Genomic DNA, 18,752 nt, shown 5'->3' on the forward strand with positions numbered 1-18,752 from the left:
CAGGGAGGCTCACCGCACAGCTAGCCGTCACGGGCATGCCGGATGTCAGGTACTCCCAGGAGCCGAATGTGAGCCCCAATGCCAGGCTGACCTTGTTCTTTGAGCGCGTCCTCGATGCCCTGGAGCACCTCCGCTCCAATCGAGTGACTTATCTGGCCAACAAGTCCCGGAGGCTCTGCTGGGGCGCCATGACCAAGGTGCTCACCAAGGTGGCGTTCTGGAACCCCAGCGTCGACTTCGCCGGTGCGTTGGAGAGCTTGCCGGAGGATGCGGAGCTCACGGCGCTCGAAGAGCGTATCGAGCCCATCATCCATTGCGTCGACGGAGTCAAGAGGGTGGAGGTCCAGCGCCGGGACAAGCCACCCCGTTTCTCCTTGCCGCTGCGTGTTCATGCTCAAGACAATTTATCTTAAGTTAGAACCGCGGCAATCATTGATGTAATATAACTCTGCAGTACTTTGAAATGAAGCATGCTATCTTCCTATTTGATCTTTCTTTGTATGTACACACCCTACGCCTAGTTAGATAGGTTTGCCGGCGCGTAAACCCATGTTGTGGCGCTTTGAGGAACGGATCCTTAGCAGCCTGCCAGGGGGCGCTGCTGCTGGGCAAGCCCCCTTGCCGTTCTCAGCGCAGCCAGTCGAACTGTTGAGCAGACTCGAAATAGAACAAGGGCGTTGCCAATAGCGGAAGGGTTCCTTGCGTGCAAGTTTTCCATACAAAGAGCAAAATCTTTCGAGGAAAATGACCTTATGAAAAGGAAAATTGCTCAAAGTTTTGCGTGACTTAGATTTTCCATCGCCACGCGGATGGTTGTTGCGGCTGCGGAGAGCACCGCCCCGCCTAGCTGATGGCACCAGAGCGTGGCTGATCGACGTCGCCTTCTTCTCTCGAGCCATCGTGACGAAGGAGTCGATGAGTTGACTTCAAGACCGGATTTTCACAGCCTCAGCGCCCCCTACCTGGCGCGCCAAAGATGTCGGGGCTCAGGAGCGACACCTATGAGATCACAGGGAATCCCTAATACGGTTGGCGTGGCATGGGGCTGCACAAAGAGCGGGTTGAGAAGATCAACACGGGGGGATTTTTACCCAGGTTCGGGCCGCAAACGATGCGTAAAACCCTAGTCCGGTTTTGTGTGTATTTAGTGTTCTTGAGCTCTTGAACTAGCTGCGGTGCATGCATGCCCAATCCAAAAAGTCCCAATCGTCCCTCAGTATGCCTTGGGCCTCCTTTTATATGTCAAAGGGGTTGCCATAGTGGCACACAGGAGGTGGAAAGTGTGTACAATGTACAAGTTTATCTCCTGACATCATAGGACAAATGCATTTAATGCACCGCCTATGTGTCCTCTTGCTTTATCGGGGATGGCAAAGAAGCTCGTCCCGTCTATCACCGCCTCACCTTGCTTCAACGCACGTCCAAGGAGATGAGGCATGCAGCGCCACGCTGGCTGGCTGCTGAGCTGGTGCAGTGGTAGGGTCTTCATGAAGATATGCATGCCACCATGCAGGTGCTTGGCTAGTTGGCCCAGAAGCTTCATGCTGCCTACGCAGGCGCTCGCCTAGTTGGCGGGCTGGCCGCCACGTCGGAACGGGTGCGGGGCAGTGAAACTCTGGCAAGTGCGGGCCTAGCCTCGGCCCCGCAGATGTCCCTGGCAAGGGTTTTGCCGGGGTCTCATGGGCGTCCCCGGCAAGGATCTTGCCGGGGGTCTTCGTCTTCTGGTTCTCATCTAGTTTTGCAGGCCTTTGGTCCATACAAAGATCTACATGCCACTACACAAGGCACCCCTGTGTCTTGTCCTTGACGCTGTCGATGATGCCAGAGCTCTCAGGCTCAAGGGTGGTGGCCTTGCTGGTGTTGGGCAGGTTGCCCCGGCAAGACTCTTGTCGGGGCTACGTAGGCCGCCCCGGCAAGGCTCTTGCCGGCGGAAGCCCATCTTGTCCCTTTCCTCTTTATGCTTCTGGCTTGAGTGCTGCCTCGGCAGCCTAGTATCTTTGCTTCCTCTGCTTTGTCAAGCGTGGCCACAGGTGCGGCTACGACTGCCCGTGCACAAGTAAAGGGGTACAGAAAGGCCCCTACTTTTGTACACCGACAAATGGCAATGGGTACCCATTACCCACGTACCCTGCGGGTAAAAACCCTATTTGGGTAAGGGTATGGGACAAAAATTACCCATGGGTATATAAATAGGGAAATCTAAAACACATCGGGTAGAGATGGTACGGGTATGGGATCATATAACCGATACCCGCAAACCCATGTACCCATATGAAATCTATGTAACCTCAAATGTATCTCTACAGTTTACACTTTGTCATGAATTCGTGAACTCAAAATGTATGGGTATGTGTTATTGTTTAAGATAATGTGTTATTTACGAGAAAGTGATGTTGTTTATTAAATATGTTGTATCTTTTTGTTCGTGATGTGTTGTTCTTATAATCTATTATTGTAAACTATGATTAATTTTTGTTGTTTGTGATATGAGTTGTTCAAATTGATCCTTTGCAAACATGAGTAATTTTACCCATGGGTACCCGTCTACCCAGTCGGGTAACGGGTATGGGAAAAATTGTACCCGTTGACGGGTATGGGTAAGGGTGATGGGTAAGCTCAAGGGGGATGAGTAAGGGTATCGGGTGGATCCACCCTTACCCATACCCTGTGGGTGCCATCCCTATGCAAGATATGTGCAACCAATAAAACCTTGCCAAAATAGAATAGGCACCTTATTGGGTGAACAGGATAGGCCATCTGCTTTTGACTCCTTAAGGTCAGAATAGTCATTAGGATCATATTATGAATATGAATCAATAGGTCGGGAGAATGTGGGTTTCATTGCATCCACAATGGACCTCAATCCCTTGGTGCCAAGTTTGTTACCCATTGAATTGTTCTGCAATATTCTTCTGATGTGCGCATTCTTATATTCATTGTGATTACGTACAGTATCTGAGAAGCATGAAAACATAAATAGTAGTGAGATTATCTATGTAATGTAGAGGATATTCTAATATAATAGGGGCTCCCTCTAAACCCTTGTGTGCTATAACTGGATTCTGATGAGAGAGCCCATGTGTGATGTAATATGGTGAGTAGATTAATATAATCTGGCACAACTACATAAAAAATAGGCTCCGTGTTGGGAGCTCCAGATGTAAGGATAGTTGGCAGATGATAGGTTCATAATATACCGTACAGAAAGTTTATTGACAAACCATGATAACGAGAGCGCACAACCACTAGGCAGATCGTAGTGTAGATAAAAGGGGTACACTATAACCACCATAAATAAATCAAGAAAGCGGAACTGGCTGGAAAATATGGGGTTTTACCGCTACTAATATGCAGCCTATCGATCACCTTGAGGCCAGCTCTATTCATCTGAAGGCGCACTGCTGTTACTATCTGTCTAGTCTATCAAAGACCGAGAGGCTCCCACCATTTCCGGGATATTATGGCAGATCAACTCAAAGTGTGAAATCATGTAGTAGAAGTGTCCCAATAGAGCTATTGACTGCAGATGTCCCTTCTCCCCTTCCTGACAAGGAACATACTGTACTTACTAAAGAAGAACAGAAGAGCAACATGTTAAAGAATAGAAGGGGAAGCATATTATTGAGATTCCCCTTATTTCTATACAATGTTGGTTGCCCAAAGAAATGCCATTCCACGATGTCTCTCTATATGTGGCCACATGCATTTGAAAACTCAAGTGGGAGCATTAGCTAACCAATTAAATGTGTGTCTGTTAGCTAATGTCAGTATCATATCACATTTATATTTGAAGAAGCTTAGGACGTATGATTGGTGTGCTATTTAGCTTTAAAGGGTGGACTACTGCTAGTAGGACACAAAGCACCTACGTAGATCATAGTGTAGATATAATGGGAAAACCCTAAGCATCACGAGTAAAATCAGGAAAGTGGAACTTGCTGGAAAATATGTGTTAGTATTGCCGGTACGGCTAGAAAGGCTTCGGATACCAGCTCTCTACAACTGAAGGCACGGTACTGTTACTATCAGTCTAACTCTCAAAGGCGACACAACGACCGAATATGAAGAGTTGAAAGTGTCCATGAAAAGCGACATGAAGACCAACACGAAGAGTTGAAAGCGTCCATGACAAGCAGCCGAATAGACCTGTACACTGCAAATGTCCCTGCTCCTCTTCACTACAAGGGACATACTGTACTACTATTATACTCCCTTTGTTCCTAAATACAAGTCTTTGTAGAGATTCCACTATGGATCACATACATATGTATATAGATACATTTTAGAGTGTAGATTCACTTATTTTGCTCCATGTGTAGTCCATGGAGGAATCTCTACAAAGACATATATTTAGGAACAAAGAGATTACTTATTAAAGAAGAACAGAAGAGGGGCATGCTAAAGAAGAGCAAGCAGATTTTGGATAAAAAATGTTCGTTGCCCACACGTGATGAACCAGAGCGCATAAAGAATGCAACTCCCTACTGCACCTCGATATGTGGTGCACGTGCTTTTCAGAAGTAAAGTAGGAACATTAGCTGACCAATTAAACATTCTCTGTTTTGGTACAACATGCCAGCATCTTATCAGATTCATATTTGAGCAACTAAGTTTGGAATTATGAGTGGCATGTCGTTTAGCTTGATGGGTTGAGGAGCACTGCTTGCATGTCTCAAAGCACCTATGATGATGGTACTGAATATATGGGAATGTCTACATGCAAGTCGCCTGAATTTTGTCATTTGGGTCAGTCGACCATTTTAGGCAGTTGGATGAAGATCCTATGTCAACTAACCCTTCTTCTTCCTCGCGTGTTATTCTTCCCCTACAGACCACCACACGGGCCGCCGGTCGAACAGCCGACCCGCGCCCTCCCCTGAACCGCCCACCACCTCCGGTCTTCCGCCGCCCCCTTCCACCACTCTAGCTAACCCCACCCCACACCCGCGTCAAGTTTTGCCTCTCGCGAGGCCCCACCATAGCCCGACGACAGCCCCCACAACCACTATCCCCACCCGAAACCCTAAGATAGGTAATGGGGCAGCCCTCAGGCGAGCCCCTTCCTTTCCTCCAGCGAAATCCCAAAAATGGACTGACCCAATTTGAAATTTAGTCAGCTGTTATTTAAGCTAATGTGGAATATAAAAGTGGAAAACCATAAGCATTGCGAGTATAGTGGTGAGCCTGCCATGGCGGATCTGAAGGTGCAAACCGGACAAAGGCAACTTTCACAACCAATGTTTGCTTTGAACTAACAAGTACAGTATGATTCAAAGTGTTGGACAAGAAATCACAGTAAAGCAGTGGCAATCTATTTTCTTGGTGAGGTAAATAACTTGAGCAGATATGAATGAGTGCTGCCTCTAGTGTGGCGCCATGTAAGCATCTGCTGAGGCGTGGATGGTGTTGCGGTAGCGATGGCTGTCGGAGGCGTGGAAGTAGATCTAGGAGGGTGGACGGTAGTGGCGAGGGAAATATCCCGGCACGATGGACGAGACGGTCATAGGAGCAGCCTCGGCAAGGTGGACGATGACGCGGATGAAGCGACAGGACGCGATGCAAATATCCTAGTCCGAAGCCGTCGATGAGAGAGATCGATCTCTTGTAATGGATGACGGCATTGGGGTATCAGCTCTGGCATGGTGGAGGAGGACGGCGGTGGATGGGGAGGTGGACGGTGGAGACTGGGGCAGAGAGGGTGTTTTGGCACCCACGGAGCAGGAATGGGGAAATGGAGGGAGAGAGCTAGGGGGAACCATGCCTTCAGGGCACGCTTGTCTCAAATGCAAGGAAATTTACAAAATTATCCCCCGTTTAAAATTTCCTACATCACAACAATATTAGTCGGTTGGGGATAGGACGGTAATCTCGCATACACCAAATATTTGCTGACGGAGATTTGACCGAGGGGAGTTTGTTTTAGCGCCCACCATGTATGAATCGGGGACGTGATAGGTGATTTTGGTCGAGGAGAAACTGTGTTTTGGCGCCCACCATGAATGGATCTGGGGAGGTGAGAGGCGGAGGCGGTTATGTCAGGTTTGAGTGAAATTCCAAGCCTACCACTATCGAAACCTATAGGAATCGAGCCGATAGGCAGTAATTTCCATGTTGCAAATTTGGTTTTGGGCGGTTACAGCGAGTTTCCCTGCTTCGTTCAATTTTTTGCAGAAAAAGAGTGCCCATTTACCATGCCAACTCAATTCGAATCCAGTTTGTGATTTTTTGGGCAGGATCCATTTTGTATTCGAATACACATCTATATACATCATTTTATTAAATATACTTTCAAAATCACAACACCCTTTATACATAAATATGGTTTACAAATGGCATGATCTCAGATTCATAAGGCTGGATCCATCTAAATTTGGATTTTCAAATATTTGAAACCACTTTATGTTGAAATCCAATGTATGCATTTGTCGCTAACTGTCTCCAATTAATGTGTGTTTCATGTGGTTTTTTTACTTCTCAAACATGTATAATGTGTTTGACACATGCAACATATAGTGTAATCCCGTTTAGACATTAATTGCATATAAACCATGCATTTTCTCTAATTAAAGAATCTATGGATCACTAATATTGATAAACTATATAAATTACACGTGTCCCCAAATTCAAATGAATATGCATGTTTGATAGACCAATTTTCGTTATGATATTATCGATGTCATGATCTCTAGTTTAAATATTTCAATCCCCTTTAATCCAGATATTCTTCTCATATAGCTATCACTCATGCTTATATTTCTCTCTAGAACTATATAGCTTCATCGTCGCTCGGGTATCTCTCGTGCTACTTGTATGTCGACAATGATCTTTTATCTTCGTAACACACTGACGGTACTCTCTCCCTCGACATTCACTCTATCTCTCTCTAAGTATATCTCTCTCCCTGCTATGTGTCTCTAACAATGATTGTCCCTATGAAATCTCTTTCTCTCACACAAACACAAACTTCTTCTCCCGAGGTCTCATTTGTCTCTACTATTCCCCTGTGTGCCGCTCGCACACCCCCTCTCACACAGAGAAGTCTTGTGCTCCTTAGGTATGAGAAGCTACAATTCTCTCTATCTCTCTCTGTTAAATATTTCTTTCTCACACAAAACACAAACTCTGTCTCCCAGGGTCTCATATCTCCGCACCATTCCCTTGTATGTCGCTCACACACACTCTCTCTCCCTCGGGATATCTCACATTCCTTGTGAAATATCTTTCTCCCTAACACAAAACTCCGTCTCTTGGGGTCTCATTTCTCTCTGATATTTGTTTGTATGTGACTCACAAGCACCCTCTCTCTATCTCTCTCACACCCACACATATAACTCAGCCTTTTGATCCACTCGACTCTTATCTCTAACACACACACACTAGCTAGCCGATCTCCCTCTAGCTAGCATCTTTATCTTTCTATTTATCTGTTTCTCCATAAACCTTCTTTCTCGCCCTCACTCTTGCTTCCTATCACACACACTATTTTTTTTTCTCTACATGCAGTCAATGTGCCCTCTTTTTATCTTTCTCTCACACACACAGAACTCACCACTCTGAACCACTCGGCGGTCATCTCTAACACACAAACTAGCCGATGTACCTCTAGCTAGCATCTCTACTGTCTCTATCTATCTGCAGTTTCTCCGTCAACCTTTATTTCTTGCACGCACTCTTGCTTCCTATCACGCACACTATATCTATCTCTCCATACATGCACCTAAGGTTGATCTGTTTTGCACAACCGTTGTGTCTCGCTCCCTCTGCTCGCCATAGATGCATGCTCCAGCCCACGCCACTATCTCTTAAAGACAAAAGCACATGCTCAATTATCGGGCCTTCTTCCCTCCACTCTCACATGCACGCATATTGTCATACCGATCCGTCTCTCCCATGTCGTTGATCTTATGACTTATGTCTTCTTTCTTTTATCTCGATCATGCGCGCACGCACACACACATACCACATATACATGTATACCTCTCGCACATGCACGTTCAAGGTCTCCTATGTCTCCATACGTAGTTAATTACCCTCAGCCCTAACCCCACATCGAATCGTTCTCTTCTTGTGTGCACATGACTTCCGCATGGATGGGTCTCTTCTCTAAAACACACACACACTCACACTTAACAATATCCTTCTAGATACCCCCTCTCTCACTCTGTCCCTATATCCCCAAAACCAATAAGACTATCCCATCATTTAATTCCCTCCTAAATGCACCAGCGATATATAGTAGTCTTCCTGGACATCTCTCGAACAAACATGTTATCTCGATGTCCACTCCTCTCACGCGCACATGCCTTCTCTTCCCTCTTTACGGGACTCTTCTCTCTTGCACCCCCCTCATTGGTGGCCTCTGCCATACACATCACCTCTCTATGATGAAGCCACACACACTTAAATTACTTTCCCCACCAAAGACTCCGCTTCACACACACACACACACACACTAAGACTCCATTTCGCCCACACACACACACATGCTCCAGGTGGAGCATTTGTTCCTACCACCCTTCGTCCAACCTTACCCGTATGATAAAAATCACCTTAATTTACTTATATAACATGGAAAAATTCCACTTTATTTTAGTAGTTAGCAAACTTCTCATAATTATATAACGCAAATCACGAGTAGGAAATGACATTTTTTACACAACCACATTAACATGGCCACGTGAATCACAAGCTAAAGTGTAATACCATTATACTTATATCCCGATGCAAAAGGTGGAGTACATGTCCGAAGAGCACTCTGTCTCTCAGAATGTCACAAACATATCAGTTACACGACACCCTCTAAGCAGACCCGTATGTTACAATTTGTGCACCCGCTAGTACACGTGATGGTGCGCGTTTATTTAAGCCGGACGGCGAAATTCAGTCCCCTCCCGCCGCCTCTTCTCCAGTTGCCGTTGCCCGATAGCCATGGCCCGACCGAAGGTAACGACATATGCCATGCTCCCACCGGATCAGCGCTTTGAGCTGCTTCCAGAGATCTGGAGGAGGCGCGAAGCCCGGATCGCAGCCGGCCTGCCTCCGGAGTCCAGACTAGCCGGAGCCGGACAAGGAGGCGTTGGAGCCAGAGCAGCACGCAGAGCCAGAGGACGAGAACGACAACGCAGAGCCAGAACAGGAGGATGATGATGCGAGCGAAGCGGAGTTGGAGGAGGACGATGATTTCCATTATACTCAGACTTAAAGGGCTTCGAGTTTCACGCCAGATTTATTTCATAGAGATAAGAGAAAGGAAATTTTAGTGGTCATGCATGCATCTTTTTGTGCTAGCACTCCTATATAAGGGTTGACCGACCGCTTCTCGTGATCGTGCGCGGGTGGTGGAAGTGGAAGGAGAAGGAAAGCGGGTTGTGGAGTATGCCAGTTGCAGCACGAGCTCTAAGGAATGTTCGTGCCAAACAATGCATAGTAGTACAGTATAGTCCAGCGGAGTATGAATCGGCCTTTAGGTTGTGTGTGGATGACATGGCTGCAACATGCAGGCTGTAGTTTGACAGCCTACTGCTCCGCCTCGCACCGTTTGGTCACGCAACATTTGCATGCACACATGTCACGCACGTACTTGTCGAAGGCGTGCTCGAAAAAGGGCGACCAGGTCCGCTAGTCCACGTTGGTCCATGCGCCTGGAAAACAACTAATCACAGTCGCTGTACATGTCGTGCACGCTTTAATTGCGGGCAAGTGGATGGACGTGAAAATGTCGTACAACGAACCGCCCATGAGCTCCCTAGTCTCTATCTCTGCTCTTATAAAAAACTGAGTTGGTGATGATGGTGTGCCTGCCATCCTGCTATATAGACCGTCCGATCTATATATGACAGATAGAAAGCAAACTATGGCAATTTTGCAAAAAGATACCCGCACCGCTCACCACATTTGCATATAAGGCCTTCCCTCGTTCATCTTCGTCTCCCACGAGAAAAATAGCTTGTATAAATGCATCTTAATGTTTCATGCAATGCATGGGCCTCTTACTAGTCTCAAATATAAACTCCACTAGTGCGGCCCTGCAGAACATCCTTTCTAAAGGGACGAAGCCCTGCAGTTACCATCTCCTCTCATGTAAACCAGCTCCAAATATAAACAACTCATGCACATCCACAATACTTAGCGGTACTTGCACCAAATATTTTAAGAGGGTGTGTAAATATGTGTGGTAGAAGGCCATGCTAGTTGGTCTGCCATGCGTCCTCGAGGATGAGGATGTTTCCTTGGGGGTCTCTCCAGCGCGGTGTCGCCTTACTTGCAAGGTGATGCCCCTTGAGATGCCGACATTGTGGGGCACTCGGATTTTGTTCGATGAGCAGGTAAGTGATGAGTTTTATCACGTAGTAAATGCATTCTAAAGACTACTTCCGTGTCCATTTCCTAATTCCCCCGCGGCCCACTGTTTCATAGGTTAGGCTTGGTGCCAGTGGAGACTGGCTTGCATATGTACGGGAAGGTACCAACATCAATTTGCACAACATCTACAATGGTGACACCGTTCCCGAAGAACCTTTGTCCAACATTGGGATCAGCCATGCAATGGGCCATCGCCTGAATTGGTATGTGATACGTCTCCAACGTATCTATAATTTTTGATTGTTCCATGCTATTATATTATCTGTTTTGGATGTTTAATGGGCTTTACTAAGCACTTTTATATTATTTTTGGGACTAACCTATTAACCGAAGGCCCAGTGCAAATTGCTGTTTTTTTGCCTATTTCAGTGTTTCGCAGAAAAGGAATATCAAACGGAGTCCAAACGAAATGAAACCTTCAGGAGAGTTATTTTTGGAACAAACGTGATCCAGAGGACTTGGAGTGGACTTCAAGAAAGAAGCGAGGAGGCCGCGAGGCACGGAGGCGCGCCTGCCCCCCTGGGCGCGCCACCCACCGTCGTGGGCCCCTCGCAGCTCCACCGACCTACTTCTTCCTCCTATGTATACCCATATACCCCGAAAACATCCAGGAGCACCACGAAACCCTATTTCCACCGCCGCAGCCTTCTGTACCCGTGAGATCCCATCTGGGGGCCCTTTCCGGCGCTCCGCCGGAGGGGGAATCGATCACGGAGGGCTTCTACATCAACACCATAGCCTCTCCGATGATGTGTGAGTAGTTTACCACAGACCTTCGGGTCCATAGTTATTAGCTAGATGGCTTCTTCTCTCTCTTTGGATCTCAATACAAAGTTATCCTCGATCTTCTTGGAGATCTATTCGATGTAATTCTTTTTGCGGTGTGTTTGTCGAGATCCGATGAATTGTGGGTTTATGATCAAGATTATCTATGAACAATATTTGACTTTCCTCTGAATTCTTTTATGTATGATTTGTTATCTTTGCAAGTCTCTTCAAATTATCAGTTTGGTTTGGCCTACTAGATTGATCTTTCTTGCAATGGGACAAGTGCTTAGCTTTGGGTTCAATCTTGCGGTGTCCTTTCCCAGTGACAGCAGGGGCAGCAAGGCACGTATTATATTGTTGCCATCGAGGATAAAAAGATGGGGTTTATATCATATTGCTTGAGTTTATCCCTCTACATCATGTCATCTTGCCTAATGCATTACTCTGTTCTTATGAACTTAATACTCTAGATGCATGCTGGATAGCAGTCGATGTGTGGAGTAATAGTAGTAGATGCAGAATCGTTTCGGTCTACTTGTTGCAGACGTGATGCCTATATACATGATCATGCCTAGATATTCTCATAGTTATGCACTTTTCTCTCAATTGCTCGACAGTAATTTGTTCACCCACCGTAATAGTTATGCTATCTTGAGGGAAGCCACTAGTGAAACCTATGGCCCCCGGGTCTATTTTCCATGATATAAGTTTCCAATCTATTTTTACTTTGCAATCTTTACTTTCAATCTATATCATAAAAATACCAAAAATATTTATCTTATTATCTCTATCAGATCTCACTTTTGCAAGTGGCCGTGAAGGGATTGACAACCCCTTTATCGTGTTGGTTGCAAGGTTCTTATTTGTTTGTGTAGGTACGAGGCGACTTGTGTGTAGTCTCCTACTGGATTGATACCTTGGTTCTCAAAAACTGAGGGAAATACTTGGGCTACTGTGCTGCATCACCCTTTCCTCTTCAAGGGAAAAACTAACGCAAGCTCAAGAGGTAGCAAGAAGGATTTCTGGCGCCGTTGTCGGGGAGGCTTACGCAAAGTCAAGTCAAGATTTGATCTTCCGTCAACTAGCCAAATTTCTGGCGTCGTTGCCGGGGAGGCATACGCAAAGTCAAGTCAAGATTTGATCTCCCGTCAACTAGCCAATTTCGGGCGCCGTTGCCGGGGAGATCTACGCCGAGTCAAGACATACCAAGTACCCATCACAACTCTTATCCCTCGCATTACATTATTTGCCATTTGCCTCTCGTTTTCCTCTCCCCCACTTCACCCTAGCCGTTTTATTCGCCCTCTTTTTACGTTTGTCTCTTTTCGCTTGCTTCTTGTGTGCTTGTGTGTTGGATCGTTTGTCACGATGGCCCAAGACAATACTAAATTGTGTGACTTTTCCAATACCAACAACAATGATTTTCTTAGCACTCCAATTGCTCCTATTACCGATGCTGAATCTTGTGAAATTAATGCTAATTTGCTGAATCTTGTCATGAAAGATCAATTCTCTGGCCTTCCTAGTGAAGATGACGCTACGAATCTAAACAACTTTGTTGATTTGTGTGATATGCAAAAGAAGATGTGGATAATGATATTGTTAAATTGAAGCTATTTCCATTTTCTCTTAGAGGTCGTGCTAAAACTTGGTTTTCGTCTTTGCCTAAAAATAGTATTGATTCTTGGAATAAGTGCAAAGATGCTTTTATCTCTAAGTATTTTCCTCTCGCTAAGATCATCTCTCTTAGAAAAGATATTATGAATATTAAGAAACTTGATCATGAACATGTTGCGCAATCTTGGGAGAGGATGAAATTAATGATACGTAATTGCCCTACACATGGTTTTAATTTATGGATGATTATACAAAAAATTTATGCCGGATAGAATTTTGCTTCTAGAAATCTTTTAGATTCGGCCGCGGGAGGCACTTTTATGGAAATCACTTTAGGAGAAGCTACTAAACTCCTAGATAATATTATGGTTAATTATTCTCAATGGCACACTGAAAGATCCACTAGTAAAAAGGTTCATGCGATAGAAGAGATTAATGTTTTGAGTGGAAAGATGGATGAACTTATGAATTTTTTTGCTAATAAGAATGTTTATTCTGATCCTAATGATATGCCTTTGTCTACTTTGATTGAGAATAATAATGAATCTATGGATGTGAATTTTTTTGGTAGGAACAATTTTGGCAACAACGCGTATAGAGAAAACTTTAATACTAGGCCGTTTCCTAGTAATTCCTCTAATAATTATGGTAATTCCTACAACAACACTTATGGAAATTTTAATAAGATGCCCTCTGATTTTGAGACTAGTGTTAAAGAATTTATGATTTCTCAAAAGAATTTCAATGCTTTGCTTGAAGAAAAATTGCCTAAGATTGATGAGTTGGCTAGGAACGTGGATAGAATTTCTCTTGATGTTGATTCTTTAAAACTTAGATCTATTCCACCTAAGCATGATATGAATGAGTCTCTCAAAGCTATGAGAATTTCCATTGATGAGTGCAAAGAAAGAACCACTAGGATGCGTGCAAAAAAAGATTGCTTTATAAAAGCATGTTCTTCTAGTTTTCATGATAATAGGGATGAAGATCTAAAAGTGATTGATGTGTCTCCTATTAAATCTTTGTTTTGCAATGTGAATCTTGAAAATGATGGTACTGGAGATGAGTCAACTTTAGTTAAAAGACGTCCCAATGATTCGGAGATTTTAGAGCTTGATGCAAAATTTTGTAAAAGTGGGATTGAAGAGGTCAAAACTTTACATAGCAATGAACCCACTATTTTGGATTTCAAGGAATTTAACTATGATAATTGTTATTTAATAGATTGTATTTCCTTGTTCCAATCCGTGTTAAATTCTCCTCATGCTTATAGTCAAAAGAAAGCTTTTACTAAACATATCGTTGATGCTTTAATGCAATCCTATGAAGAAAAGCTTGAATTAGAAGTTTCTATCCCTAGAAAACTTTATGATGAGTGGGAACCTACTATTAAAATTAAGATTAAGGATCATGAATGCTATGCTTTATGTGATTTGGGTGCTAGTGTTTCCACGATTCCAAAAACTTTGTGTGATGTATTAGGTTTCCGTGAATTTGATGATTGTTCTTTAAATTTTCACCGTGCGGATTCCACCATTAAGAAACCTATGGGAAGAATTAATGATGTTCTTATTGTTGCAAATAGGAATTATGTGCCCGTAGATTTCATTGTTCTTGATATAGATTGCAATCCTACAAGAACGATCGGTGCAATTATTGATATGAAAGAAGGAAATATTAGATTCCAATTTCCGTTAAGGAAAGGCATGGAACACTTTCCTAGAAAGAAAATTAAATTACCTTCTTAATCTATTACGAGAGCCACATAGGGATTCCATACCAAAGATGGTAATACCTAGATCTATCCTTGCCTTTTTGCCTAGCTAGGGGTGTTAAACGATAGCAATTGTTGGGAGGCAACCCAATTTTATTTTTGTTTCTTGCTTTTTGGTTCTGTTTAGTAATAAATAATTCATCTAGCCTCTTTTTAGATGTGTTTTCATGTTTTAATTAGTGTTTATGCCAAGTAGAACCTTTGGGAAGACTTGGGTGAAGTCTTTATGATCTTGCTGTAAAAAACAGAAACTTTAGTGCTCACGAGATTAGCTGCCAGTTTTTTACTGGAAAGTGCTATTTAGTTGATTCTTTTTAAAGATGATTAATAGACAAATTCCTCACGTCCACCAATTTATTTCAGAATTTTTGGAGTTCCAGAAGTTTACGTTTGATCTGTACTACAGACTGTTCTGTTTTTTGTGTGTTGTTTGCCTATTTTGATGAATCTATGGCTAGTATCGGAGGGTATGAGCCTTAGAGAAGTTGGAATACAGTAGGTTTAACACCAATATAAATAAAGAATGAGTTCATTACAGTACCTTATGGTGGTGATTTGTTTTCTTATACTAACGGAGCTCATTAGATTTTCTGTTGAGTTTTGTGTTGTGAAGTTTTCAAGTTTTGGGTAAAGACTTAATGGATTATGCAATAAGGAGTGGCAAGAGCCTAAGCTTGGGGATGCCCAAGGCACCCAAGGTAAAATTCAAGGACAACAAAAAGCCTAAGCTTGGGGATGCCTCGGAAGGCATCCCCTCTTTCGTCTTTGTCCATCGGTAACTTCACTTGAGGCTATATTTTTATTCACCACATGATATGTGTTTTGCTTGGAGTGTCTTGTATGATTTGAGTCTTTGCTTTTTAGTTTACCACAATCATCCTTGCTGTACACACCTTTTGGGAGAGACACACATGAATCGGAATTTATTAGAATACTCTATGTGCTTCACTTATATCTTTTGAGCTAGATAATTTTGCTCTAGTGCTTCACTTATATCTTTTAGAGCACGGTGGTGGTTTTATTTTATAGAAATTATTGATCTCTCATGCTTCACTTATATTATTTTGAGAGTCTTTTAGAACAGCATGGTAGTTTCCTTTGGCTATAATATGATGAACATCCAAGATGGGCATAATAAAAACTATCATATAAAGTGCATTGAATACTATGAGAAGTTTGATACTTGATGATTGTTTTGAGATATGAAGATGGTGATATTAGAGTCATGCTAGTTGAGTAGTTGTGAATTTGAGAAATACTTGTTCTAAAGTTTGTGATTCCCGTAGCATGCACGTATGGTGAACCATTATGTGATGAAGTTGGAGCATGATTTATTTATTGATTGTCTTCCTTATGAGTGGCGGCCGGGGACGAGTGATCGTCTTTTCCTACAAATCCATCCCCCTAGGAGCATGCGCGTAGTACTTCGTTTCGATAACTAATAGATTTTTGCAATAAGTATGTGAGTTATTTATGACTAATGTTGAGTCCATGGATTATACGCACTCTCACCCTTCCACCATTGCTAGCCTCTCTAATACCGCGCACCTTTCGCCGGTATCATACACCCACCATATACCTTCCTCAAAACAGCCACCATACCTACCTATTATTGCATTTCCATAGCCATTCCTAGATATATTGCCATGCAACTTACCACCGTTCCGTTTATTATGACACGCTTCATCATTGTCATATTGCTTCGCATGATCATGTAGTGGACATCGTATTGGTGGCAAAGCCACCATTCATATTTCTTTCATACATGTCACTCTTGATTCATTGCATATCCCGGCACACCACCGGAGGCATTCACATAGAGTCATATTTTGTTCTAACTATTGATTTGTAATTTTTGAGTTGTAAGTAAATAAAAGTGTGATGATCATCATTATTAGAGCATTGTCCCAAGTGAGGAAAGGATGATGGAGACTATGATCCTCCACAAGTCGGGATGAGACTCCGGACGAAAAGAAAAAAAGAAAAAATAGGCCATAAAAAAAAGAGAAAAAGGCCCAAATAAAAAAATTAAAAAACGAGAGAAAAAGAGAAAAGGGACAATGTTACTATCCTTTTGCCACACTTGTGCTTCAAAGTAGCACCATGATCTTCATGATAGAGAGTCTCCTATGTTGTCACTTTCATATACTAGTGGGAATTTTACATTATAAAACTTGGCTTGTATATTCCAATGATGGGATTACTCAAAATGCCCTAGGTCTTCGTGAGCAAGCGAGTTGGATGCACACCCACTTAGTTTCTTTTGTTGAGCTTTCATACACTTATAGCTCTAGTGCATCCGTTGCATGGCAATCCCTACTCACTCACATTGATATCTATTGATGGGCATCTCAAAGCCCGTTGATACGCCTAGTTGATGTGAGACTATCTTCTCTTTTTTGTCTTCTCCAGAACCACCATTCTATTCCACATATAGTGCTATGTCCATGGCTCACGCTCATGTACTGCGTGAAGGTTGAAAAACTTTGAGAACATCAAAAGTATGAAACAATTGATTGGCTTGTCATCGGGGTTGTGCATGATTAAATACTCTGTGTGATGAAGATAGAGCATAGCCAGACTATATGATTTTGTAGGGATAATTTTCTTTGGCCAAGTTATTTTGAGAAGACATGATTGCTTTGTTAGTATGCTTGAAGTATTATTATTTTCATGTCAATATTAAACTTTTTTCTTGAATCTTTTGGATATGAACATTCATGCCACAATAAAGGAAATTACATAGAGAAATATGCTAGGTAGCATTCCACATCAAAAATTCTGTTTTTATCATTTACCTACTCCAGGACGAGCAGGAATTAAGCATGGGGGTGCTTGATACGTCTCCAACGTAGCTATATTTTTTGATTGTTCCATGCTATTATATTATTTGCATTGGATGTTTAATGGGCTTTACTAAGCACTTTTATATTATTTTTGGGACTAACCGATTAACCGAACGCCCAGTGCAAATTGCTGTTTTTTTGCCTATTTCAGTGTTTCGCAGAAAAGGAATATCAAACGGAGTCCAAACGGAATGAAACCTTCGGGAGAGTTATTTTGGAACAAACGTGATCCAGAGGACTTGGAGTGGACGTCAAGAAAGAAGCGAGGAGGCCACGAGGCAGGGAGGCGCGCCTGCCCCCCTGGGCGCGCCCCCACCATCGTGGGCCCCTCGCAGCTCCACCGACCTACTTCTTCCTCCTATATATACCGATATACCCTGAAAAAATCCAGGAGCACCACGAAAGCCTATTTCTACCGCCGCAACCTTCTGTACCCATGAGATCCCATCTTGGGGCCTTTTCCGGCGCTCCACCGGAAGGGGAATCGATCACGGCGGGCTTCTACATCAACACCATAGCCTCTCCGATGATGTGTGAGTAGTTTACCACAGACCTTCGAGTCCATAGTTATTAGCTAGATGACTTCTTCTCTCTCTTCGGATCTCAATACAAAGTTCTCCTCGATCTTCTTGGAGACCTATTCGATGTAATTCTTTTTGCGGTGTGTTTGTCGAGATCTGATGAATTGTGGGTTTATGATCAAGATTATCTATGAACAATATTTGAATCTCCTCTGAATTCATTTATGTATGATTTGTTATCTTTGCAAGTCTCTTCAAATTATCAGTTTGGTTTTTCCTACTAGATTGATCCTTCTTGCAATGGGAGAAGTGCTTAGCTTTGGGTTCAATCTTGAAGTGTCCTTTCCCAGTGACAGCAGGGGCAGCAAGGCACGTGTTGTGTTGTTGCCATCGAGGATAAAAAGATGGGGTTTATATCATATTTCTTGAGTTTATCCCTCTACATCATGTCATCTTGCCTAATGCGTTACTCTGTTCTTATGAACTTAATACTCTAGATGCATGCTGGATAGCAGTCGATGTGTGGAGTAATAGTAGTAGATGCAGAATCGTTTCGGTCTACTTGTCGCGGACGTGAGGCCTATATACATGATCATGCCTAGATATTCTCGTAGTTATGCACTTTTCTCTCAATTGCTCGACAGTAATTTAGTCACCCACCGTAATAGTTATGCTATCTTGAGGGAAGCCACTAGTGAAACCTATGGCCCCTGGGTCTATTTTCCATGATATAAGTTTCCAATCTATTTTTACTTTGCAATCTTTACTTTCAATCTATATCATAAAAATACCAAAAATATTTATCTTATTATCTCTATCAGATCTCACTTTTGCAAGTGGCCGTGAAGGGATTGACAACCCCTT

The sequence above is a fragment of the Aegilops tauschii genome, chromosome 1 (genome assembly GCF_002575655.3).
Source record: "Aegilops tauschii subsp. strangulata cultivar AL8/78 chromosome 1, Aet v6.0, whole genome shotgun sequence".
NCBI classification, from domain to species: domain Eukaryota; kingdom Viridiplantae; phylum Streptophyta; class Magnoliopsida; order Poales; family Poaceae; genus Aegilops; species Aegilops tauschii.